A 24,733-nucleotide genomic window follows, 5' to 3' on the forward strand; every position below is an offset into this window, starting at 1 on the left:
GCTTCTTAACAGCACAGGGGGTAGGCACGGCCAAAATTAAAAATATGACTGCAAGTGTGAGCACCCTGGTTTCTGTTGGGTTTTCTGTTCTTTAACAATATTTGGTCCTACAGAAAGCTATTTCATAGCTTACTCATGCCATTACTCTGTGCTGTGTAACCTGCAACCATCGGAAGTAATATATCCCAATTTCCCACACAGCAGGTTCACTCATGAATGAAAAGTGAATTTGATTCTCGAGAGGTTGGTCCAGATGCTGTGGCTGACACTGGCTCTCCCTCCTGCTTCTGACAGACCACAACAGAGCACTTCTGTCTGCAAAGCAACATCAGCATGTCAAGAAAAATCACTGAAAGCAAAAGGGGAAAATGCCTCTGGCTCTGTCAGGCTTTTAAAGCATAGCTGCACTTCAGAGCTTGGAAAAAGCATAACACTGAGGGAAGTCCCAGGAGAGAAGAGGAACTTTGGAGTCACCTTTGGAGGAGTCTCAGGTCTCCCTCGATCTTGCCATTTTTGCTGACTTTAACTAAGGTAGGTCAAGTCACATGCTTCAGTGGCTTTTCTGCAGTTCATCAGCTGTTTCAGTGGGAGGAGGATCCACCAAGTACTTCTGCAAACTGCAGTGCCAGGCATGCTTGGAACCCGTGTCTCATTTTGAGAAATGCAGCAGAAACACAGCACCAGAAAACAGAATTTGTATATTTTTATTTGTGCACTTAAGTGTTTTTTTTCATGACCAAGCAGTAGATATGAGAAGTTTCTGTTTCACACAAATCTCTTGCATGAGCATTTAGCACTGAATGCCCTTCAGAAGCTGGTAATGTGCCACATGCAAGGACTACGCTCTATAGAGCACTCAAAATGTAAATGCCATCCTGCTGGGCCAAAGACTTGGACTGCTATAGCCTAGGATGATGAATTTCTGGCAAATCCAAATCAGGTTCCTATTAAAGAACTAGAGACAAACTGCAGAAGTGAGCAGCCACAGGAGAAAAGGTGTGATGCTTTCCAGGCTCTCCAGCTCAGGAGTAATGAGCCAGGTCAGCATTCCAGGTTTCTTGCTGTGGACTCAGGAGACCCAGAGCTCAGAAGGGAACCTCTAACCAGAATTCCAGACAGCTGCTGGGTGACAGAAATACAGGTGACAAGGATGTCATCTGCTCTGAGCAGCTGGCAGCATGACTGAATTTCACTCGTTTTAGAAACACCTGCTTTCTGAAATACAAATTTCTCAGAACTTCTGATGTGCAGGTCGTTTCAAGGCTGTCCCAGTACAGCTTTATTCCTATCACAACTGTTCTTCAGAAACGTGATCCAGGAATTTCACTCTTCAATCAGACTGATTTCCATACTCCTCATCCAACAGCTTCCTATTAGGAATCTAGAACAGCTCCTTCTTGTCAATGCAGCCTTCAAAACCTGGGCCCAACAATACTTCAAGGACAGGTCTTTCAGCTTATACAACTACCTGTCCCCAGACATTCTTCTTCCTTTCTCCTTCTCCGTACTCTCTCCCATGTGCTTTCCTGAACTCCATCCCATAGATTTAATCAATGTTTGAGCTTGGCAAAATTATGAAATATTGTATCATTTAGTGAAATGTCATGTCATCCAATGGTTCAACAAGCAAAACACTCAGATAATAAATAGTAAAATAACAAAACACATGTGCTCAAAATGGTGCTTCTTTTTTACTCTGGGCATTTAAAAGTCTTAATAACACAACACAGTATTTTGTTTAAAGTAAAGGACCCTGGGACTTTGAACTTTTTTTACCAAGTCCTTTGGTCATACACAGAATAAGTGATTGCACTCAGGCACATATCCATTTCAGAGGACATACAATCCCCTGCAAACACAGATGGCCACGTGGTTCATGAAGTTGACTGTCTTCCTACTCCACTGCACACCTCTGTTTATAATTTTCTGCTTATTTTCCTCCAGATTACACCCTTTGAGTTTGTTTTATCTGACTAACTGACTCGTTTGTTCAGCCCAAAAGTTTACACAATGTCTACTTCACATGGCTCAGGATATAAAAAAAAATCTATTGTTCAATACATTGCACCAATAGAAAAAATAATTATTTCCACTATTGTTCTCCAAATACCTATCTCTACACTTTTCCATGGTCAGGCAAACTCAAAGGCTCAAAGGGATCCCTCTGTCAATATCTCTGTTGCAGGGAATGAGTACAAAAGAATACTCAATGGTGCTATGCAATAAGAAAGGTACTGGGCCAGCCCTGGGCCACAGAGACAGTGCACAATGCCTGCATTAGCATTTCAACGAGATTTTTCAAATCATAGACCTTGAAATCTACTATTTGCAAATGAAATTGTTTTTCACCATCCTGGGAATAAGGGTCAAGAAAAAAGCTAATTATGGCCTTCCAAATTTTACACACGAAATAAGCATCCGTTATGTGCAAAGCTGCTCTCAAGAGATCATTTCATTAACAGCTGAAGTCTGAATTTTTTGGTCCTGACATTTAGACAGGAATCCAAAAAGCCACCATGAATCACACAGACATCTCAGGCTTAGTTATTCTCAGTGAATCCCAGCTGTCCTCAGGGCCTATTTGGAGTGTTCCTTGCTGAACTACTCTGCATATTGTCCCTGCCATTTCCAATCCCACGTCACCACACTTCTTCTTCAAAGGCCAGGTGAGCTGGGAGACCATTCAGTCCCACAGAGCTGTGGCTTCAGATGCAGACAGCATAGGAGAAAGGGGATTCTGAGCAGAAACTCCTGGTGTAATTCACCAGGAACTATGCTCAGCTCTGGGGTCCTTCCCAGCTGCTTTGTACACTATAATGTTTCAGACCCTGAAACATTACCTGACTGCCCAGGTATGGCACAGATATTTGTGGTTCTGTGGCAAGACAAGCACTACTGTATGCAGAAACTACAAGAGGAGTACCAAGATCAGAGACTTGGGAAGGTTTAAAATGGTTCTGCCATGGAAATGGACAACCAGAAACCCTTTAAGAAAAGATGTTCAGTGGAAGAGAGATTTTTTTAATGAAAATCAAAACCCAATTTCCTACTGAAGCAAAACACCCCAAATATGCCTTGCTACTTGAACACCAGCCTCACTTTATTGCCCTCCCAGCAGCTCTACTGGCATCCTTCCCCTCAGAGCTAGCTCTAGCAGAGCTACCTTGCTAACTCTAAAAAGGAAAACTGAAGTTAAGGTATTGTAATGAGGAGCTAGAAAAGAGTTATTTTATTGTGTCACAAGTGTTAATGGCCCATTTTGTAGAAAAAGGCATATTGCTCTGTGGAGCAGTAAGTTCAGCAGCTCTCTATTCGTTATCAGAACACGGCTCCTCAGCAAAACAGCACTGATCCATAGACACATCCTCCACGCTGGCACAAAGAATTAGGCCAGGCAGCCTTTTGTCCCCCTTTGTCACTCTTCAGCCCCCAGAAGCCACACAAAGAAAGCATTCAGACACCGGATTCTTCTTTCAAACATCCTTAAACCATTCGCCTCAACCAAACAGGTCTCAAACCCCTCTGAGAAGGAAGCTAGCAAGCCTACAATTTTACTACCATACAGCCCAGTTTGTTGACTGTCTTGGGTTATCTCCTCCATGGTTCATTTGAACAATGTAGGGAACAATTTAACCAGACAGAGGCTTTTCATCCACAGCCATGTGCCACCCACACAGTGGCAAAGCTTGGGCTCAGCAGGTCAGGCTGGGAAGGAGGAATGCAGTGGAGACCATTCTGGGATTGTACAGCCTTGCCATCTCCTCTGTTCATCCAGCCACCAGGTCTTCTCTGCACACTTGGGGTAAGCAAGGCACAATATTATTGATATTTGGCTACTCAGTTTCTGCCAGTCACTGCTTTAACTTAACTCAGAAGGAGTCAGCATCCAACAGATGACTGGTGCTGTTTATACCCAAAACACTAATGTATCAATCTTGAAAATACCCACATTCAAGAAAAAACCCCTGTGGAGAATTTATATCTCAACCAGACACTAAAGGGTTACTCTTTTCTGCACCTGACTTTCAGGAATGTGACTCCTAATTTCACACCAGCTTTCCAGAAGCAGGTCAGTAGTGCCACCCTTGGTTTGTCATTGCAGTGTGATAATAAATCAGTAAATACATAAAAGAGTAAAAGCTGAAGGAGGAAAAAGCAGAGAAGGGGTAAATCTTCCAGGTCACTGAAGTAAGATGTGCTTGTTACCTGCTCTGTGAAAGTTTGCTCAGTGCAGTTCTGCAGCCTTAGCTGGTGTGGATTATCTCTGTGACTCCCTGTCATTTCCTGGAAGACAGAAACAGGCCCATAGGCTGCACCTGTCAGTGCTCAAGCTTCATTATGCAGAATAGGATCCAAACAGGCATCTCAATTAATCATACTCATGTATTGGTAAGTAATTCATTAATTCAATAAATTGCTTTAGGCCATGGCATAATCAGTCATGTCAGAGATCATAACAAAAATCACAAACCAAAGTGTTAAACATGAACTCATCCTTGCTGATTCATCATTTGTACTGATCATTCATTGCAGAACAGGTATACTTTGTATACTTTAAGACAGGGTGACATGAAAAATTTATCATCATAATTGTGCAGATTTCCTCTATCAGATCTGCTGGCTGAGCAATATAAGATCTCAACTGCAGAAAATTCCCATGCAAACCAACTCAGAAAAAAATAAACATTTTTGTGATCTGATAGCCAGTAAACACTCTGCTTGATAAATGGGACCTACCTGCACAGTAACATGTAATTTCTCATCCTCTAGCCCTCAGGAACAGGCTGAGAAGGTGCTGTAAGAACCAAAATCAGCCCCAGCTAGAGCTCTGAGAGGCCACACTGAGCAAGCTCCTGCTGCAATGCTGTACCTCCATCATCCTAATTTCTATTGTCTGTTACCAAACAGGCCACTGTACCACACAAAGGAAATGTCAATCAATTCATTCATTTGAACCTATCAATTTGGTAATGTTTTTATGGCAAGGAAGAAGATCTACATCACAGAACTCAAAGAATAGGGCTTGAAGGACCTTAGACCCTGATGTCCACTTAGCCACACCTACCTCATCATTAGCAGATAAAAAATACAGATTTCAGATCTCAGGATTACAGATCTCAAGTAATATAATCCCCAGGCAATGTATCCCAGTGTACATTTCATTTTGTGTACATTTAGAAATGTTTTCTTACCATCTTCCTGCAAGCTAAACTCATACACTTCTTGTTATGTCTGCCACACACCTGGAAAAGGTTCTGCTCCCTTGCTTTCTGCAGTAGACTTTCCTTTTGTGCCTCTGAAGTTTACTGCCTTCTTTCCCATCCAGTTTCTCTTCTATACTCATGATTCAAACTATGATATTTTGGGGTCAAATTCCCTTACCTATGCAGGAAAAAAATGCAGACTCAGATAGAACAAGACTGCCTGTAGATTAATACTCGTGTCATTAAGTTGGTTAAGATAGGCAAAATTAAGTTAATGCTAAAAAAGGAGAGATAAGGACAGCTTTTTTTAAAGATTGCCCTACATACAACACAAGAACTCATTCCTACTGACATTCCACTTCTATATCTTTTTAAGCCCAGGAGAGGGTAAGACACAATGCAAGGAACAAAGTAAGATAATTTCTCCTTCTTCTGCAAATGAATTAAGTTATAAGTTTTATAGTTATAGTAAGCAGAAATTGAAAAGGCTTGCTGAAAAATTCACAGTTCACCTGTTCCCAAAGAAAGGGCCCTTTTTCATACCAAGAAAATTTCCCATTATTTGACAAGCTGCCATTAAGTGAATATTCTTTCATTGTCCCAGCTTTTAGATGGCATTTGGAAGTTAAGTTATGCAGAGGTGTGTTACCATTTCACATTTTATGAATTGAAGAACACACATGTTGTCACATGTCACACGTGGTAGGGACAACACGAGCTGTACAAATTAACATCTAGTTCAGTGCAATGACTAGACATGACACAGTCTGTGTTCACACCATGAATTCATGATTCTAGTTTGCATGATTTGCCTATAACTAAATTTGCAGTTCCTTACATATACAAAGCTGTCACTTTTACACATGAACTAATTACACATCTGGTGAGATAGGTCTCATGTGGTTAGAATTAACATTTTATCTGCCAGCTTACAGCCATAACAATAGGCCTTGTTCTTGGAATTGTGCTTATATCCTCTGCCTACATTTAAATCAATTCTGAACTTTTCTGGACATTCGTTACAAGAGATGCTTTGAGTTGTCAGAAGCAACATGAGATCACCAAAGGCCTAATCCTGGGGAAGGCTTTGTGCTCCTGTCACTGCACAGAAACCCTGACTGCTGCTGGAAGCATTCACCAACTGAGGACACTAAGCTCTCTGTAAGAGTGAGTCATCTTCAAAATGGGAAAGGTCATAGGGATAATTATTTTTATGTGTTAAAAATGTGCTGTGGATAAGCTCAGTAGATATTAAATGTTTTCCAGCTCCTGCCTATTGTATCACCATTTTCTTCCAACTGAGAACCAGTACAGTAAAGCAAGATCCATCACACAAAGCTGTCTAGGAGTCTGGTCTTTACTCAGCAGGTTTTGTCCCTGCAAAGTCAACAGAGAGAGAGGGGTGCCTTCCAGAGGGCAATGAATTTTATCTCAAAACAGACGATGGAAATACATGAAATGGCTCCCCAAATGCCTGTTGGAGATCATACATACAGCCTCTCAATTGTTACGATTCAGCGGTACAAATTACCTGAAAGCTAAAAAGCTAATTCTTTTCCAAGCAAAGACCTGGTTTTATTTGAAGTTTGACACTCAATGCTTTCAGAGGGGTTAAAGTAGCTAGGCAGCAGCACACACCATGAAGGTTAGGGTGATTGTAATGTCCAGGATGTCAGGTGGAACTATAGTGGTGCAGCCCATGAGGTGGCACTAGCTGGACCACGGGTATATCCAGGTCATTCTGTGGTTATGGTACATTGTTTCACAGGCAGGCATGAGCTCCCTGACCTAGGAAAGAAGGTGCATTTCAGGCTCTCTTTGCCCAAAACAACCATTTGGAACTTTTTCTTCACATTTCAAACACTAAGCAATGCAGGTTTTCTCCTGCAGGGAGCAAGTCCCGCTGACCTGTCACTGAGATGCAATAAACCAGCTTGCCTTCTGTCTCCTGACTTGCCCCTTGGTGGAAAGGAGAGCCAGCTCCCATCTTTTCCATCAGTCCATGACATGAGTTTCCCTGGACACCATTGTGGGGCAAAGGTACACACTACCTGCTCCCTGCCTTCCACATCTTCTGTCACTCCTAAGCACTAAGGCTGTCCCTGCAGTGAAAGCAGAGACCCTCTGTATTTTCCTCGCTCTTGCTGCTGCACAGCCTGTGTCATCAGCCTCAGCTCACTGTCCAGACACATGGAACCCAGTAAAACGCAGAACTATTTTGGACATTCACTCTGGAGATGCCAGAGCAAAACTATCCTTTTTTATGATCGGTCTGTCCATCAGAAAAGATGTTGGCTTTGCAGCCACCTGAGCACAACACACAAACATCCCTCTTAAATCACTGCAGTCCAGATTCAAGCCAGAAAATCTCCTCTTCATCTGTGCACTGCTACAGAGGTTAGAGGACATGGAAGACAGACCAAGAACAGGACTTAAGAAAAGCTGTCCCAGGTATAGTGAGAAGCATGTTTGATCTTCCTTCTCCAAACCCAAGTGTTTTCTACTGGTGTGGCAGAAAACCACAGTGACTGTGCAGTGGCTGAAAGTGCAGAGTGCCCTGGTGCCACCAATCTGATAAGCAGAAGCAGCTGGCTCTTACTGTCAAAGTTTTCTTTCTTCTTTCTCATAATACTGCTTATTTAACACTTTGTCCAGATGATATCTGGCTGACAGCTGTGCATTGAGAAAGCACAGAATGAGCTGCTTTTGCAAATTTCATTATCGCTGAAATGGTGACAAATTGCTCAGGACTTGCAGGAAATTCTACTGTCAGGAAAAGCCATTCTAGTAAAAGGTTAATGACTTCTAACAGAAACCTGTGATTTTAAGACTCAGAACTTATAATAAATAGTATTCAAATGTATGCTAAACAGTCTCAGTATAATTATCTACTAGAAAACTTATTGACAATATTTACAGCTACTAAGTACATTAAGATAAAAGGTTCCCACAAGCAATTCTAGAATATCAACTTTATATTTTTTTATATGATACATATTATAGCTTAAGCAATTAGTAATTCTATATTAAACTGAGGAAAAACATTTTGGAAAGAGCAGATAAATTGCAAACATCAATATTACAGTAAAGAGCTTGAAAAAATGTCAGAATGGGTTTCGGTCTTCAGAATGAGCATCCCTGGATCTAAAGCTATTTGATGTCAATGGGAAGGCTCCTCTAAGTAGTCTTTTGGAGGGTTAGAAACTCTTTACAGTCATCAAAATCAAAGCAAAAGTCTTTCCTTTGGACAGAAACAGCTTGGAAGTATATTAAAAAATGCAAGAAAAATAAAAAGCAGGATGGTCTTTCCTGAACAGCAGGAATTTCCTTTTAACTTATGTAGCCTTGGATTGGTGAGGAGAGGTGAAATCCTTGGCTTTGTGGATGTGTGCCTATTTGCCTGTACTTTGATGCAAATATGAGTATTTTATAGTAATGTTAAATGAAAAAAAAAAAAAACACAACAACAACACAGCAACAGAGAAACACTAAGAGCTGTATGAAATGGTGGAAATGCTCACAGTGTACTGACGCAAAGCTGATGGATTTTGCCCAGCTCTAGGTAAAAGCTACAGTTGCATCACTGAAATACTGGGTTTACAAAACCACAAATTTCCCTACAAAAGAGATTATTTCATCTCAAATAAGCTGCTTCTATGTAATTAAAAGGACAGAATAAAAAAAAAAAAAACTTTCCTAATGTAATTAGAGTTCCTCAAACTAATAGTCCAAGGAATTCTCAAATACTCAGATGCCCTCTTAATTGCAGCTGAGCAGCTATAATGGTAAAAAGCAGTTCCAGATAACTCAGGGCTGGAGGGTAGACAAGCTGTAAAACTCATTCTTGCTGGAAAATCTGCCAAGGCCAAGCACTGAATGTGGCAGCTGCATTCAGCATCATTTCCCCATTCTGCAATACAGTTGACAAATTAAGTGACATTAAAAACAAGAAATCTTGCTTGAATGTATGCGCAAAAGTATGCCACACTTCACTCCTGGAAGGGAATATCCTGCTAAGACTGAGGAAATGGCTATATCAAGGGACAAAAAGCACAAATATTTTAAAAGCAAAGGGCTGTCTTTTCTGCACGCATCCCTATTCTCGTTAAATATGAAGGATGAAGACCAATTCTTCCCACAATACAAACACATTCCTGACTTTAAGTAGATTTAACTAGACAGCTTCATTGGGATACTCTCTCCATTAGGCATATGTTTAAGCACCTCAGTAAGCCCAGGGCTGATTTTTCAAACAATTTTATCACACAAGTAAACAGCAATAAAAGGAAATTGAGAAATAAATGTTCAAAGAAAATCCTCATTAGTTTCTAGATTTTGAGGTTAAAACAAGATTGTCTCCCAGCATTGGGTGTGAAAGAGGACACATTTTTCAAAGGGGCTTAGAAGCCATCTCCTTATTGCAACCCTAAAACACCTCTGGCCATTCTGAAAAGGTGGCCATGTGGACATTGAACTGATTTGAAAATGTGTCACATCTATTCATACTTCCTGACTATTACTTTTGAGTGACCAGATGATCTTTGCATAATATTCACATGTTTATATGTTTAAACTATATTCACAAATATGATCTGTGACCATTTCTCAACAAGTACATAAGTGCTAGAAATTGCACGTCAAGGCAGAAAGGTCAAGCATTTCAGGGCTTGCTACTCCAGGCTGGTGCTTAGTAAATTTTGCATGAAACTCCTATTTCAGCTAATACTCAGATTTTTGTATCCAGGGGCTTGTAGGTATGTTGGAGGAGAGGGGTGTAGCTTGGAGTGGAAGAAGCAGCCTGACACACTCAATCCAGTCCAATGCAGGAAGACCACCATGATGGGCAGAAGACCACAGGACATTTGTGGGGAGGCTGGAGATGCTCAGGCTGGGAAGGGAGGGCTCAGAAGGGATGTACTCATTGCCACAGCTGATGGCTACACAGCAGGCAGAACCAAGGGGGTTATCAGGGGTTAACAAAAGAGCAGGAAGAAATGGGCACAGGTTAAAGCCATATGGAGAGACAAATTCTCTATGAGAGCAGTCAGACTCTGGAACCGGTGACCAGAAAGCTCAAGTGATCACCAGCCTTGGAAATATTCAAAACTCTGGACAAAGCCATGAGTTTACCTGGTCTCAAATTTTAATGTCAGCCTTTTTATGTGGGCAGGATTAATCATACAATCTCCAAAATCCCTTGCTGCCTATACAATGCTATGATTGTATGATCCTCTCTATACAAGGATTTAAATGCACGCACATTTTGGCAAATATTATCAAAGCACTTTCTGGTGACATTTGTATATGGGTGTTCTCATTTGCATACCGAGAAATTCCTGGTTATTAAGCAGTATGCAGGTTTTTTAATTTCCTTTTTTCCATTTTAACTGTGTTGTCTGACATCAAAATGATAAATAATAGCACAAAAAAACCTTTTCTTTTATTGCACCTGAAATACAGAATGGTATTTCCCCTCAAAATATCTTTTCCCCCAAAACCACTAAGATTGAATATATGTTCTTATATGACTATCCTCTAAAAAGAGAAAAATATGAGCAAGCATTATGACAGATGACTTAAATATAAATAAATCTTTGCATTGCCACGACTGGAGTATAATAAACCCATAACCCATAAACTCAGTTTCATGTGTCTTGACCTAAGGATACATTAACTTTTTCAGAACAGTGGTACTTTTCTAAGTATCACAGGTTCAATATATCTCATTTCTCTTTTTCTCTAGACACACACAAAGAAACCCATTAAATATTTTGGATTTAGCCAATACATTTGAATATAATTTTTTCTGTTTCCTCTGAAATCTCTCCAAAGTGGCAAGTATTGCTCAGTGGCTCAGACAGTGAACACAATGAAGAGGGAGATTTTTGAAAGCATAAGAAAATAGAAATACCAGCAATCCTGTCTCTGATTGATGGTCAGATGTTAAAATTCTGTCTCCAACAGCAGCCAGAACCAGACACCTAAAGTGGAGTCTAACAGGGAGGTGAATAAACTACTTACCCTGACTCCTCCAGACTCCACCAATCTGCAGCTCAGGGACTTTCAGAGCCTGAGGTGATTTCCATGTACTCAGCAACCTCCATAGACTGGTGAGTGCTAATGGCCAGGTTAGTCCATTATTCTTATGTATGAAGTCAGGATTGTTGATGTCCCATTTTAGATTAAATTCCCTTTTTTTCCTATTTTACTGCCCAATCCCTAGCCATGCAAGATTTTTCTGCAGTTCTGCACAATCAGCTTTCAACTTCACTACTCTGAAGAACTTAGTATCATCAGTACAAGTTTGTACTCATTCTATATTCACCCACTTTTACAGAACATTATAAATAAATTAATTCATAAATTCATATATTGAATTCCACAGGTCTTGGCACAAAGCATTCTGGAGCTCTCTTCCCTGGGAAAACTTTCTACTTTTACCCTCTGTTACCTATCTTCTAAACAACTATTTACTTTTTTTGCCTTCCTTCTTATCCTTGGATGTCTGGTCTTGTAAAGGAATCTTGGGGGAACTCAACAAAGAGAGGTACTGATCTCTTTCCCCTGGTATTCAGTGTCAGCATGTGTGGGAATGGTTCAAAGCTGTACTGTCAGGAGAGGTTTAGACTTGTTTCAGAGATATTAAGAAGCATTTCTTTACTGAGAGGGTGGTCAAAACTGGAGCAGTCTTCCTGGAGAGGTGGTGGATGCCCCAAACCATCAATGTTTAAGAGGCATTTGGACAATGCCCTTAACAATGTGCTTTAGCTTTTGGCCACCCTGAAGTGGTCAAGCTGTTGGGCAAGATGCTCCTTGTAACTCCCCTCCAGCTAATCTAGTCTAGTGTAGTCTAGTCCATATCAAACAACTTGGAAATCTCTGTGGGTGGTGTCAGCCATGTCTGCTGCAGGTACATGCAAAGAATACCAAAGGAGACACACCTTTACACTACAAAGGATGTGGAGTGGCATCCTCCAAACATGACAGTCAGTCTACGTCCATGGATTATGCTCTTTACTGATTCAACAGATCTGCTCAATACAGACGTTTGACATTAGATTTTTCCTAGTCCCCTTAAAAATCAGCAACCCATTTAATTCCTTAAAAAATGTCAGAAACCAAGGAGTTCTGCAAGAGAGTCTCTACACCACAGCTAGCAGCAGAGCTGTTTTATCCCCACATTCCTCTGGAATGCTGAGGTAAACACCATCTCATCCCGGTGACTCGATGTTTTTCATTTGGTGTCTTTGTTCTAAAATTAGTCACATACTTCTGGTGATTCAAAAGTTCAAAGCTGAGCTAAGAGCAAAGCATATTATATTCCAAAGCTGTTTAAGTGCCTCACTCCTATTTGTAAGAAACAGTTATGAACATGATGTCTTTAGATGAGCTACACAGGTAGATTGCATAGATATAAGTATATTCTAAATTGAAGTATCCATTCAAGCATTTCAGGTAAACCTGCTGCTATGCACTCACTCCATGCTTACAGTGATGAAGTCCCAGCTGCATAGAACTGCCCTTCTCTTGAGGCACCCAATTACCTTCAGTCCTATGTACATTTAGGACTGTTCAGTTGATAAAATAAATATAAATTATAAAAATATATCTAATCTATAATATAAAATATATAAATATATTATTTATTAATATATAATACATTGTATATAATATAATGTAATATATATTTTATATATATCATATATTGTATAAATATATTAAATGCCTAAGCACAGCAGAAATGCCACTGATGTGGGTCTATACCAGGGAATTTCATTTCATATGTTGTCATCATCTGTAAGTATTTAGCACAACAGCACACAAAAGAAAAAAAAAAAGCTGAAAAAATAAAATTTTTCATCCATTGGTGCAATCTCCTCTCCCAGTTAGTACATTTCAACTGGCATGTAGTAACTTACTATGTCATGGTAACTGGTTCATGGACTCACTTTCTTTAATTTAGCAAAAGCTCAGCTGCAGACCATGGGTTAGAATAGACCAGTACAATCCTCACCTATATTTTTTCACAGTGGGAAAAATATGAGCTCACTGTTTCAGAGACTGAAAGTTTTTGTGCAGCAATATGAAATTTTAAGTAGATCCATTATATATTCCTATGGGTTTAGAAGAATGCACTTCTTTGCCTCTGGAATAATACTTGGATGCCAAAAAAAAAAAAAGTCTCTCCCGCTAATCTGTCTTTCTGGCAACAAGGCCAGCCCTTTATCATTACCCTAATATTGTCAATTACTTTCAGTTAATGCCAGATCCCTCTCATTAATGTCAAGAAAACATAAGCTCCCCTTTTCCCCTGAATTCCCCTTACAGAGGCAAGTGTTGCCTGTAGTGGAATGTGTGCCCAAATGCAGTCAGTGGGAATTGCTATATGAGGATGTAAACATGCTGCCTGCCTAATGCTCATGCTGCTTAAGACCTGAGGATGAATAAAAGAAGTTTCATCACTATATGCCTCTTTTCTAACTCAAAGTAGGGATTAGGAATTGTGAACTTTTTCCATTGTGAACTAATAGGCATAATAATCCTATCAGCATTTGTATTTTTTGCACTGGTAAGTGACTTCATTGAGCAGTCTGTATCTACCTTAGACAACACACACAAAATATAATTTAAAACAAAGCATTCAGCCAGTGCAGCATGTGTGGCTGCAGGGACCTGCCTGTGCCTCCACCCAGCTGCAGCAGTCCTTGCAGATCGACCCTGGCAGCCCATCACTTCACCCAAACCCCCTCCCTTACCTCACACCACCTCCAACATCTCCCAGCTGTAAATCCTTCCCACTACTCGTCAGCTCCAGATTTGGCAAAGCTTTTTTACATAAATCTGTAACAGAGAAACCCGTGGTGTCAAGAGTGGGGGGGGGGCAGCACATTTATTGCTTTGCTTTTGCAGGGCAGAAGGAAAACTCATATTATTAAAGCTCAGTTTTCACCATTGGTGGAAAAAATAGGACTAAAAGAAATGGTTTTACAAAGCATTTAAGCTGCCCACCCACAGCATGTACTCAGCATGCGTATTCAGGTCAGCATACTATTTCCTATGAGTCACGTTCAGCTGTGCCTTAGCTGCATATTTTAGTCAGAGTGATCTTAGCTGAAGCCTGTGCTGTGAGGAGGCTGGCAGTGTCCAAATTTGTTCTAGTATCCTGGAATTTGCTCCTTTGAGTGTTGTGACTCATTATAACCCTACAGAATTAAACTGTTTCTGTGTACCATTCCCACTGAGCTAATGAAATAGTTAAAAACCCCATCCGTGGTACCGAATTGCAACACAATTGTTACAGAATTAATAATACAATATGGAGGTGGGTTATACAGCTCAAATGCAGCTACACCAGCATTATCTAGCTGAGCATGTTGTTGAGGGAAAAAGCCAAGGCTCCTTTTCATAATGCAGCTGCCAGCTTCAAATTCCTTATTATCCCTCTCTCAGCTAGGAGCATGACTATCATTTTTGGCTATACAAATGTGGGGAAATAGTCACAGAGCTGCTCACAGGAGACCACTCAGCCCACAGAGGGGTGGATGCTCACCCATGCTTGCTCTGCTGCTGCTGGTATCTCCCAGCCTCTGGTGGCTACTGCAGGCCATGGCTTGGGTGCCACATGTGAGCCCCCAGCCTCCCCAGGCAAAGAAACAAACAGCCATGTTGTATCTTCACGAGAAACAGAAGCTCCAACTCTAAATCCACCCAGTGAGATATCCATGTTGTCATCTTCCTCTAACCTAGCTTGTCCTGGTCCCATGAGCACTGTAGAGTCCATTTTGCTGGAAGTTAGCTGCTTACATGAATTTTATGGCTCCTTAAGGCTTGCCCAGCCCTTTGAAGACCCAAACCCAAGGACTTTGGTACTCGTGGTGTTGCAGCAGCAAGTTGCATTGTTAAGAGATGCTTTTTGTCTTACAGCTCATAAGTACAACCTCTAAGGGCTGTTAGAGGGAGAGGTGCCATAGTCCCAAGGGATGAGGAAGCTCTAAAGCTTCTTCCACAAAAAGTGGGGAGGTGGAATAGACCAGAACAGCAGAATGGAGCAGAGGGGAAGCCCAAGCAGTTTACAAGATGGTTTTGTTTTCCCTGTGACCAGTGAGCTCACGCCAGTCACTGCAGGATTGAGTCCCTCACCTACCCTTGGCTGCACACACAGAGAGGAGAGGCAGAATGACTCCCCACATCCAGCAACCATTTCACCAGAGGCAGAACAATTTACTGATTTGTGTTAAATGGGTAGGCTCATCACTTGGGATTACAATTAACACTGGAAGGAGATCCAAGAAGTTGTAAAAGTTTAAAGGCATGCCTGTCATGTAATATTCTCTTCAACTTAAATGATATCAAAAATCTGGAGCCTAATAAGTAAGAGTAGAATTAATCCCCTAGTTGTCAGCAACAGTGCTCTGAAATGGTGACTTACATCTAATTACATATTTTTTAAAAGTCTGGTTGCAATCAATTAGCTTCTGCCCCTCCTCACAAGGAGAAAAACCATGGCTGTAATGTGAGATTGTGTGTCACAACTACAGGGGCACTTACCCTTGTGTTAAAATAGTTAAAGCTGAATGGACTCAACACCTCCAAATTCAGATAGAGTAGTGCAAAATGAGAGCTTGCAACCAACACCCTCCAGCTCTTTGTGCCTGAGAAAGGGCACAGGAAAGTTTCTATCTTTAATGCATAGTTCAGATCCATTTCCTTTTGATCCTCACTCCAGCATCCATGCTGCCACCACTGACTGGCCAGGCCATGCCACACCACTGCAATGAAAGCCAGGCAAGAGACTTCAGAGGCTTGTTTGGGGAGAACCTACAATGCTTCCTAATAAGAGATGTTAAGATAAGCGGAGCTACTAGAAAGCATAAGCTCATACATTTTTAGGGTATTCTTAATAATGTTTCCTAAGACATTATAACAGTGAAGCAATCTAACCATCTTAGAAAAGGCTATTCTGAATTTTCTTGCTTTTTTTCACCTAGAAGCTTTTTCTGGCTTAATGTCTATCTCCATACTGAGGCTGATATCCACTGTGGGATATAAATGCCTGAGTTTTATTAGCTCCGTTTCCTCAAATGCAGGTCAGTAGCAAAAGATAATATCCCCCCCATGCTATTTGTTAGAGTTAATATTGCAGTAAAACAAGAGACTTTTAATCCAGGAAATACTTCCTACAGCAAGCTAGTGTAACATTTTGGGCCTATGGTTTCAGACTAGTTTGTACCAACCCTTAAAATGAGCATTGGAACTAATGAGCTACTGATGAATGAAAAGACCAGTGCCTAAGCAAAGACGAATTATAAATTACAATCAGCCTTTGTACTAAGATGTATCAACTCAGCTTTATGTTAATTTCTAGTGCTGTAAAACAACATCTCATGGCTGACTTGGCCCACTCTGCACCTCTGCACATTTGGATATCCCCAGTAAAATGCATTTTTTCCAACAGGACCCACAGTAACTTTTGACAATGCATGAAGTAAAGCTGGTGAGAGCAGCCTCTCACCCCGGGTCACACCAGACTACATTAAAGTTTGTATTCATATTGAAAAACCTTGTGATGTCTTATGATTCCCATCAAAGATATTTTTTTATTAAACCCCTTCTAGACACAACTGATTGGTACTTTTAAAAATGTATTCAGGTTTTTCTCCCATCAATCATCAACCAAATTGTTCTTTTTTTTTTTCTTCCATTATTATTGAAAGATTAGCTCCACCATGCAGCACTAATTAGGAAGGAGGATTGATTGAAAAGGCAGCATTTCACTGAACAATTGTTACTCCATTTTTTTTGCCAGGTTAAGGCAGGCTTCTGCCATTATTTTTACATAACCTAGCCCTTAGAGACAGAAGCAACATCCTGCAGAGAGCAGAAACTACTTGCTTAGGAATACATCTATAAACCTGACAAGAATCAGCATCCAGAGACTGCTCCAGCTCCTGTCCGCAGTCTCTAAAGTTTTCAGCTGAAGTATAGTGAAAATGAGTTTCTGCAGTGCTGGATCCCAACCAGAGAGAAGAGTGGGTACTGCAGGTTTTCTGTCAGAAATCTTCAACAAAAAGCAACAACAACAGCAACAAAAAAAAAAACATCCCTTGCCTTTATTTGATAAAAGCATCTGTAGGAACTGTCTCTGTGAGGAGGGTAAGAAACTTGTTATTTTCCCTGGCACTGGGAGAGCAAATAAAAGTTTCCAGCAGGCAGTGTTGCTAATAGGAATTTATTTAGTGGTAGAAGTGATCTCTGTTCCATCCTGGGAATGCAAGATGGGGAGGGGTCGCCCACTGCAGCTGAACTCACATCTAATCCAAGTGAGTGCAGAAAGGACAACCTAAGGGACTCAGACTAGGCACAGACATCCAGCACCTCCCCTCTCCCTCAAAAGTAAGAAAGTTGGAGTTGAAATCACACAGCAGCAGCATCTTTGTAGCACATGGAACTAACCCTGGAAGAGCCATGTCTGCTCCTTGGAATTTGCCATTATGGTTTTACAATATTCATTAGAAAGAGGCCCAAATTACAAAATATGTTTATCAATTTGGCCTGTCCAGTGGGTCAGGACCTAGATGTACGAGTTTGAGAAGATGAAGTTAGACAATAGAAATCTCTGGGCAGGATTTGCATTCACTTTAAGGCATCTGAACTTGGAACTGGTAGGCAGGAGGGCTGAGGCATGAATGAGTGATTTCCCTAAGAAATAACTCCTGACAAACATGGAGGGGGCCAAAGGAGCTGCTCCAGCTACAGGAGCATCCAGCAGCCTCTTCTGAAGTGAAGGGATACTGAAGGAGGAAGAAAATGTAGCTCTTTCTCAGAAATTAGGTGAGTTCATAAGGACATTTCATGAGGCCAGGTAGCTGAAGGGGTAACTTAGATCAGTAACTCCTATAAACTGTACATAGTCCTAACAGAATTCTGAAAAACCCCTCACAGGTCTCTTCCCTTGACTCAGTGGGTCTTCACAAAGAAAGAGGAACGCCTGAGCACTTCTTGTAGCTGTATTTCAGGGTTTAGCCCAGGCATGATTACAAAGCAGATTATTGTTTGTTCATCAGCACAGCAGGAATTTCTTTCTCTTTCTGACAGAAAGAAGGTAGCTGGGATCCAGGAGAGGACCAGAGATACTCTAAATACATAGGAAAGGGATAAATCAAAAGACCACAAATTTTGTCTAAACTAGGAGTTAAAAGGAGCAGATATACTGTCCTCTGTGGATGTTCACTGCTGAAACCACAGCAGCCCAATTTCCAACAGGGTTTTCATAACAATACTTAACTATTAATAGAAGCAATTTCTATCTGGATTGATGGGAAAAGACCACAACACAGATGATTTCACTGATCTCAAGAAAAGGCGTGAAAATTAATTTCATCAGGGTCATGGAAGAGCACATTTTCAAGCCCCTCCTTATTTGTCCACTTCCTAAAAGCAAGTCCCTCCCCTTGGCCTCACCTTCTGCATGAGTCTTCTTTTCATCTCACAGCAAACCAAACCAAGCCATGCTTGGTTCTTGCTGGCTCAGGCCACAGAGGAGAGCAGAGGAATTGAGGCAGTTTCTGTATCCCTTAGGATCCTGAGCTCTGAGTCTGTCTGTAGGCAGTAAGTGGAAGGATGCTTCATTTGGTTTTCCACCTTTGCAAGAATTTTAAAACCTGCTGAAATCACAATTTGCCATCATTTGACATTGCTCCCACTGTCTTCAATGCATCCTGGCTCAGGCATCCAGTGAATTGAAGATTCTGTGCCATTTTTCCCCAAACCTCAACAACTCTCCCCCGAGGCAGGCAGGACCTCCCAGAGCTATTTCTTTCTCTTTCTCAAGGAATCCCAGCACATCAGCTCCGCCTCTCTGCAAGGTTCCTCAAGAAAGTTCTTTTGTATAAAACATTGGCCCCGATAACTGCAAATGAAAGACAAATTCAGCAGATAAATGAGCTCGATATTATTTTATTGTAATTTAAACAATCATTTTTGAAGTGTGTAAGATTATATAGAACCTGTAATCAGAGCCAAGAGATGTCACTGAATAATACATGACATGATATAAATTAAGAAAAGAATGATTATATGTAATAAAAAGAATAAGAAATTTCTTCTTGCAGGAGGGATAGGAACCACATTATTGCTGAGCAGAGAGTGATAAAAATCATCTCCTTATGAATAAAGCAATGGGAAAAAGAAATGCCAGAGAGAATGGAAACGACCAAGGAAGGCTTGGCCAGGACTTAGTAAGCAAAGCCAGGGGCTTATAACTCTTCCCAACAGAGCAGTGCAGTGATGTTCTCAAATAATTTATTCCACAACCAGTGTATAAACTATTGATGAGTATTTTTTGTTTTTCAAAGGGTTTTACTTCCTACAACTTCTTGGCTGATAAAAAAACCTGGCATAATGATGAGCTGAGTCGTGTATAGAAAAGGAATTGTGAGCCAGCAGGAGAGCAGCTTCCCCTGTGCTGCAGTTACCCTGTGTGAGGGGTCCTGGCACAGAGCACAAAAGCCTCTCCTGGCCTGGTGTGCTCACAGATACCCCTGTTCCACCCACAGATTTACCTCATTCTGAGTCAGTTGAGGGGTTAAAAGTGCATTAATTCTATGGAAATTCAGGCCTCCACTATCTCCTATATTGAACAGCTATATAATAAAAGAAATTGCCTGTGTCCAACCACCCACAGTAGGCTAATCACTCAAGACAGGATCATCAGCCACCAGGGTGTGATGATACCTCAAAGAATGTGGCAGCCTGGCAGCATCAACACTCAGAAGCTTCTAGCTTGTAAGGACAGTATTTATTACTGCCTGTCCCTCAAAAGCTTGTATCCCCAAAGAAAGCATGGCAGACTGTAAATTGCACCCCTTAAACCAGAATTAGTGATGGTTAAATAGAAGTTCCTATAGAGTTAAAAAACTTTTCACCCAGCTTAGAGGAAAAGGACAAGAAACATAAAGATGTGCCATGCTGAGGCCAGAGCAGCAAATAAGTGTCCTGTGGTCTGAACCTCCACTGCCTTGCAAAATGAAAAACAAGGCTGTGCCCATACTCCAGACAAAAATTCTGCCACAAAGGTGAATTGCAGGGTCAGATCTGGTAGACCAAAGGGGTGTTTTCTGCAAAATCTAGCAACTACCCATAGTGAGAGGTAGCAGAGAATCAGACATTCATCTACTGGGCTTGAGAACTTTTACTGAAAATCATACAAAATTAAGTTCCTGTTAGACAAACCATGATGTTTCCAGGATAGATCTATAGCTAAAGATGTGCCTTCAGCCTGAGAACAAACAAAGCGCAAAAATCACTTTTACACCAGTTTAATTATCTTCTTAAATCTACACAGTGCAATGACCCTCCTATCCCATAATACATCAGCCCTTCACAAGTATTTCAGCATAGGTACAACACCCTTTCAATTGCTTTCTTCCTTTGCAGCCAGCAGGAGAAAATAACCTTATTATGTTGCAGCTTGGGCTGGGAGTAGGAGGCAAAAGGGCTGCAGTGCTCAGTGAAGAAAAGCTGGGTCAGCAGCCCGAGCTGGCACCGGGCAGGGCTCCCAGCTCTCCTGCCTGGCTGGAGCAGCCAGCTCCCCAAACCCCAACACAGCATTGTGCAATAAGCAAAGGGTTTCTTGCCTGGGGTTTTTTTCAGTGCTGTGACTTCTGAAGAGGGAGAAATGCCCCGTTAATCAGGAGAGAAATTATGTTACCACAGCAATTTAACATGCAGGATTGATTTCTAAATGAAAAAATTTGCAGTCTTAACACCATGTTTAGAGTCATCTTATGTACAATACATACTTCTCTACACTTTCTTCACTATAAAAATTAGTTCCTTCAACTTCTGTAGCTACCATCCTGATGGCTGCATATCCATTTTTCCTCCATTATCTGTTTACAGTGTAGCATGTCCAGCAGACTGTCTCATAATGCTTTTCCAATTAATAAAAAAACAAAAAAAAATTGGCATTAACACCTGTACCTTGCTTCATATATTCATCAAGTCTCTATATTCTGCTGTGATCTCCCTTGGCATCTGTGAGTTTGGGGTTAGTTTTCCAGCTGCTCTCATTTTCTTGGGGCAGCCATTGCAAAACCCTCCCAGTTGGCACTGGTGTAAGAAGAGTAATGGATTTTCAGTGAATGAAACTTCAGAGCTCATAGTCTATTATTTTGGACAGAATTTATAGTTTGTTAATTGTTACAGATTAGTCTAGACAACAATAATTACGACTAAAACCAATCATCTTCATTAGAAAATGCTATTCTATTTAGAAAATTCAATTCTATGAAGGTGATGTTGCACATCCAAGAAACGATTCCTAGCCAACAAAAAAGCTTTTTTGCTTACTTCAAGTGAGGACTTGCAATCTTAAACCTTACAGTCACAGAGATGCATGAGCTCAGAAAAGCACCTTGGAAATTCTACTTTTTGTGAGGTGACTGAAACTTTCATTTAAAAGATATACAGAAAGCTTGGAAATTCTCTTTTCTGACAAGCAGTATTTAGGGATCTATTTTAAAACTCTATCTCTTTCTTCAGGGTTGGCTTGCAAGTTAGAAACATTGAGAATACCTTGCTGAATAATAAATATTAGTCCAATTATTAATTTATTTAAGCTGTTTTGAAAGACTCAGAGTCATATCATACTTAAAGAGACCCATTCACCACTTCTTGAAATTTTTAATCTTTTTAAATACCCATGGTCTTGATAACCCTCTCCTGGTTTTCTCCATCTCCACTCACTAAAAATTTTGGATACAATTCTGTTCATAAAACCCAGTATATCAAAGAAAGAACAAACCAAGTTGAATAGGTGAATTATCCTTCTAATTTTTATTTTACACTTACCTGGTCTCTTTCAGCAGAGATCTCAAAATATTTTATAAGAGCATATTGAGTGATAAATAAATTACACCTAATAACATGCCAGGAGGTAGTACAGTTAGATAAACAGAAACATAGAAAATTTAATTGTCAAAGGTCATATAAAAAGTGATTTGTAAAACCAAGCACCTAAAAAGTCCTAATTATGGCTCCTGCAATTTACTCTATGGAACATGTCAAGCCTGATTTGCAGCTGCCTTCATCTTTGTGTAATTATTTAGTGCAGTGCAAGACAAGTGTAAAACAGGAGTAAAACTGGTGCCAAATCAAAGTAGCACAGGTATGAAAAGATGAACAAGGGAGAAGAAAATGCAGAATCCCTAAATTCTTGCCCATCATGACCAGCTGGTCTCTGGTTCATTAACTCTCTTGTTTACCTACCAACATAAATGATAAATTTTGTAGTGCTCTGTTGACAAAAGGGTTGGCTAGTTATCATTTTGATGATGGATGACTCTGCAGCAAATTAAATCATTACAGGTATACTCTAGGTGTTATACCACTTTGTCCTTCTGGTTTTTCAGCAATGACATGTAGATAGAATTAGAATTCAGATTTTTTTTTTTTTTTAGTGTGTTGTATATCAGGTAGCTAAAATCTGGGTCTTAAATTTGACAGAATTCTCTTAAACATAAGTTTATATCACATACGTAGATATCTGAACTCTCACATCATTGGAGGCCTTATTTGAGACTTGTATGACAGACAACATTAAATGCAACTTAGTTTGAACAAATTATAGAAAGCGTAAGGTAACATTAACATATCTCTCACTAAAATACAAAGTTACTAATTTAGCAAACTGCTTCTCCAAGATTATCCCTTCCTGTTACCAGATGTTCTCTGCCAACACTTCAGAACACACTCATTCTCAGTAAGGACCAGCAATTTTATATTAAAGCATTTGAGATGTTAAGAGGCAGTCACTAGACCCACTGTATTTTGGGTCCATCCTACCACGAAATGAACTAGAAATGTTATATATTGAAAAGATATTTCAGTGGCTAATGCATAACCTAAATAATAAAACACTGGCAAGGAGGAGGAGATCTGATGATACGTTTTGTTTTCACTAACCACAAAAACATTCAGCTCTACTCCAGTTCAGATGTAAATATTTTATTTTGACACAAAATGATTATGTTTTGAAGCAGTTTGGCTGGGTTTCACTGTAATGGTACATTCCCCTGCTGTGAGATTTTGGTCCATGCTCACCTTTGTTTGGGACATTTTTCCTGAGCAGTCTCATGTCCCCTCTGACAAAACAGCCTTTTCCCACTACTTGCAAGACCTACATTTGGCTCCAGCTGGGGTGAATACTGACAGTAACATTTTCAGCAGCCTAAAAAAAATTAGAAAACATAATTCAGAAACTGTATTTATGTCCATTTCATTGTTTCCCTATGAGAATTTTTTTTTAATGTTGATAATTTGTCTTTTTTTTTTTTTTTTTTTTTTTTTCTTAACAGGAAAAAAAATCCTAATATTTTCATCAAGGTCTAACCTTATGTCTCCCAAAAATTAAATCAAAAAAGAAAGAAAAAATATTCCTTTTTAAAAAACCCCACCAACAAGCAAAACAAAGCAGGCATTTTTTTTAAATTACAAAACCAGAAAAGACGCTGCAAGTAATTTTTAAATTAACAGCAACACTGGCTTGTTCTGCTGAATATGATATTAAAAAATCTGTTTCAAAACACAAATGGTAAGATACCAGGCTAAGTGTTTTTACAGTGATTCTTTGACTAAAGTGCTTTTTGTGGTACTGTCCATCGAAAGACCTCACAGCAATTTTCCAGCACTGATGCGCTAACTCCCCTGACATTGACAAATACACTGCTGTTCTCCTTAGCAGTTATGGGAGCTGAGTCACAGAATATAAAGTCTCTCACAGGAGGTTTTATAAGAAGCCAAAGTTTTCTAGGTGTGTTGGTTCTGCAACTCAACAAGCAGGCAATTTCCTCCACCCTGTGGGTGCCAGTTCAAAATCCCCAGCTGTACCTTCGGCAGTGCGGGTCTCACACACCCTCCATCCCCTCTGTGACATGGAATTTTTCTGCAGCCCCCATCACCTCTGCCTTGTCAACACCTCCAACCTAAATATCCTTAATTTTCCCACTACAAAGTATGCCTGGACACAATTCTAGAAAGGTCTAGATGGCAGATTTTATGTGTTCTGCTTGAAAGCCACCCTCAGCTGCAGACCTACCCTAAGACACCCGACTGTTGTGTCCTCGCTCCTGCTGCTTCTTCCCAAGCTGTCGTGTTTTGCTCCACATGCTCCTTAGCATCCAGCTCCCTCCCAAAGCATCTCCATCCCCTCACTCCAGCTCCTGAGTTGTCTGGAGAGGGCGTGGGAGGGTGAAGACAGGGAGGAAAAGAAATTAAATGGACCTCGAGATACATTCATGCTGCAGTGAGAAATGGTGTTATCCTTGCTTTCCCCACCTCCCATCCTCTCCTCCCTCACATCTACTCCCCTGCCTATGATCCGTATCTGTCTCACAAAGATTCAGTAATCCTTTCTTGGGGCAGGAGGAACCGTATGTGGCAGGAGCGAGCGGTGCAGGAGCTCACAGCCCTCTCCCCCCGGCCCAGGCCAGGGCTGCTCCCCTGTGCCCTGCCCAGGCAGGGGCTGTGCC

At 40.6% G+C, this 24,733-nt stretch overlaps 1 long non-coding RNA gene across 3 annotated transcripts in view; it reads right to left on the minus strand.

Annotated features, from left to right (window-relative positions):
- The window catches only part of LOC140684913 (uncharacterized), a 46,350-nt gene that overhangs the window by 15,077 nt on the left and 6,540 nt on the right, over positions 1-24,733 (minus strand). For all 3 annotated transcript variants that reach the window (XR_012057888.1, XR_012057887.1, XR_012057889.1), the window contains exon 2: positions 23,307-23,433. This is a non-coding gene — a long non-coding RNA (uncharacterized lncRNA). The remainder of the gene's footprint in view (positions 1-23,306; positions 23,434-24,733) is intronic.

This window comes from Taeniopygia guttata, chromosome 1, assembly GCF_048771995.1.
Source record: "Taeniopygia guttata chromosome 1, bTaeGut7.mat, whole genome shotgun sequence".
NCBI classification, from domain to species: domain Eukaryota; kingdom Metazoa; phylum Chordata; class Aves; order Passeriformes; family Estrildidae; genus Taeniopygia; species Taeniopygia guttata.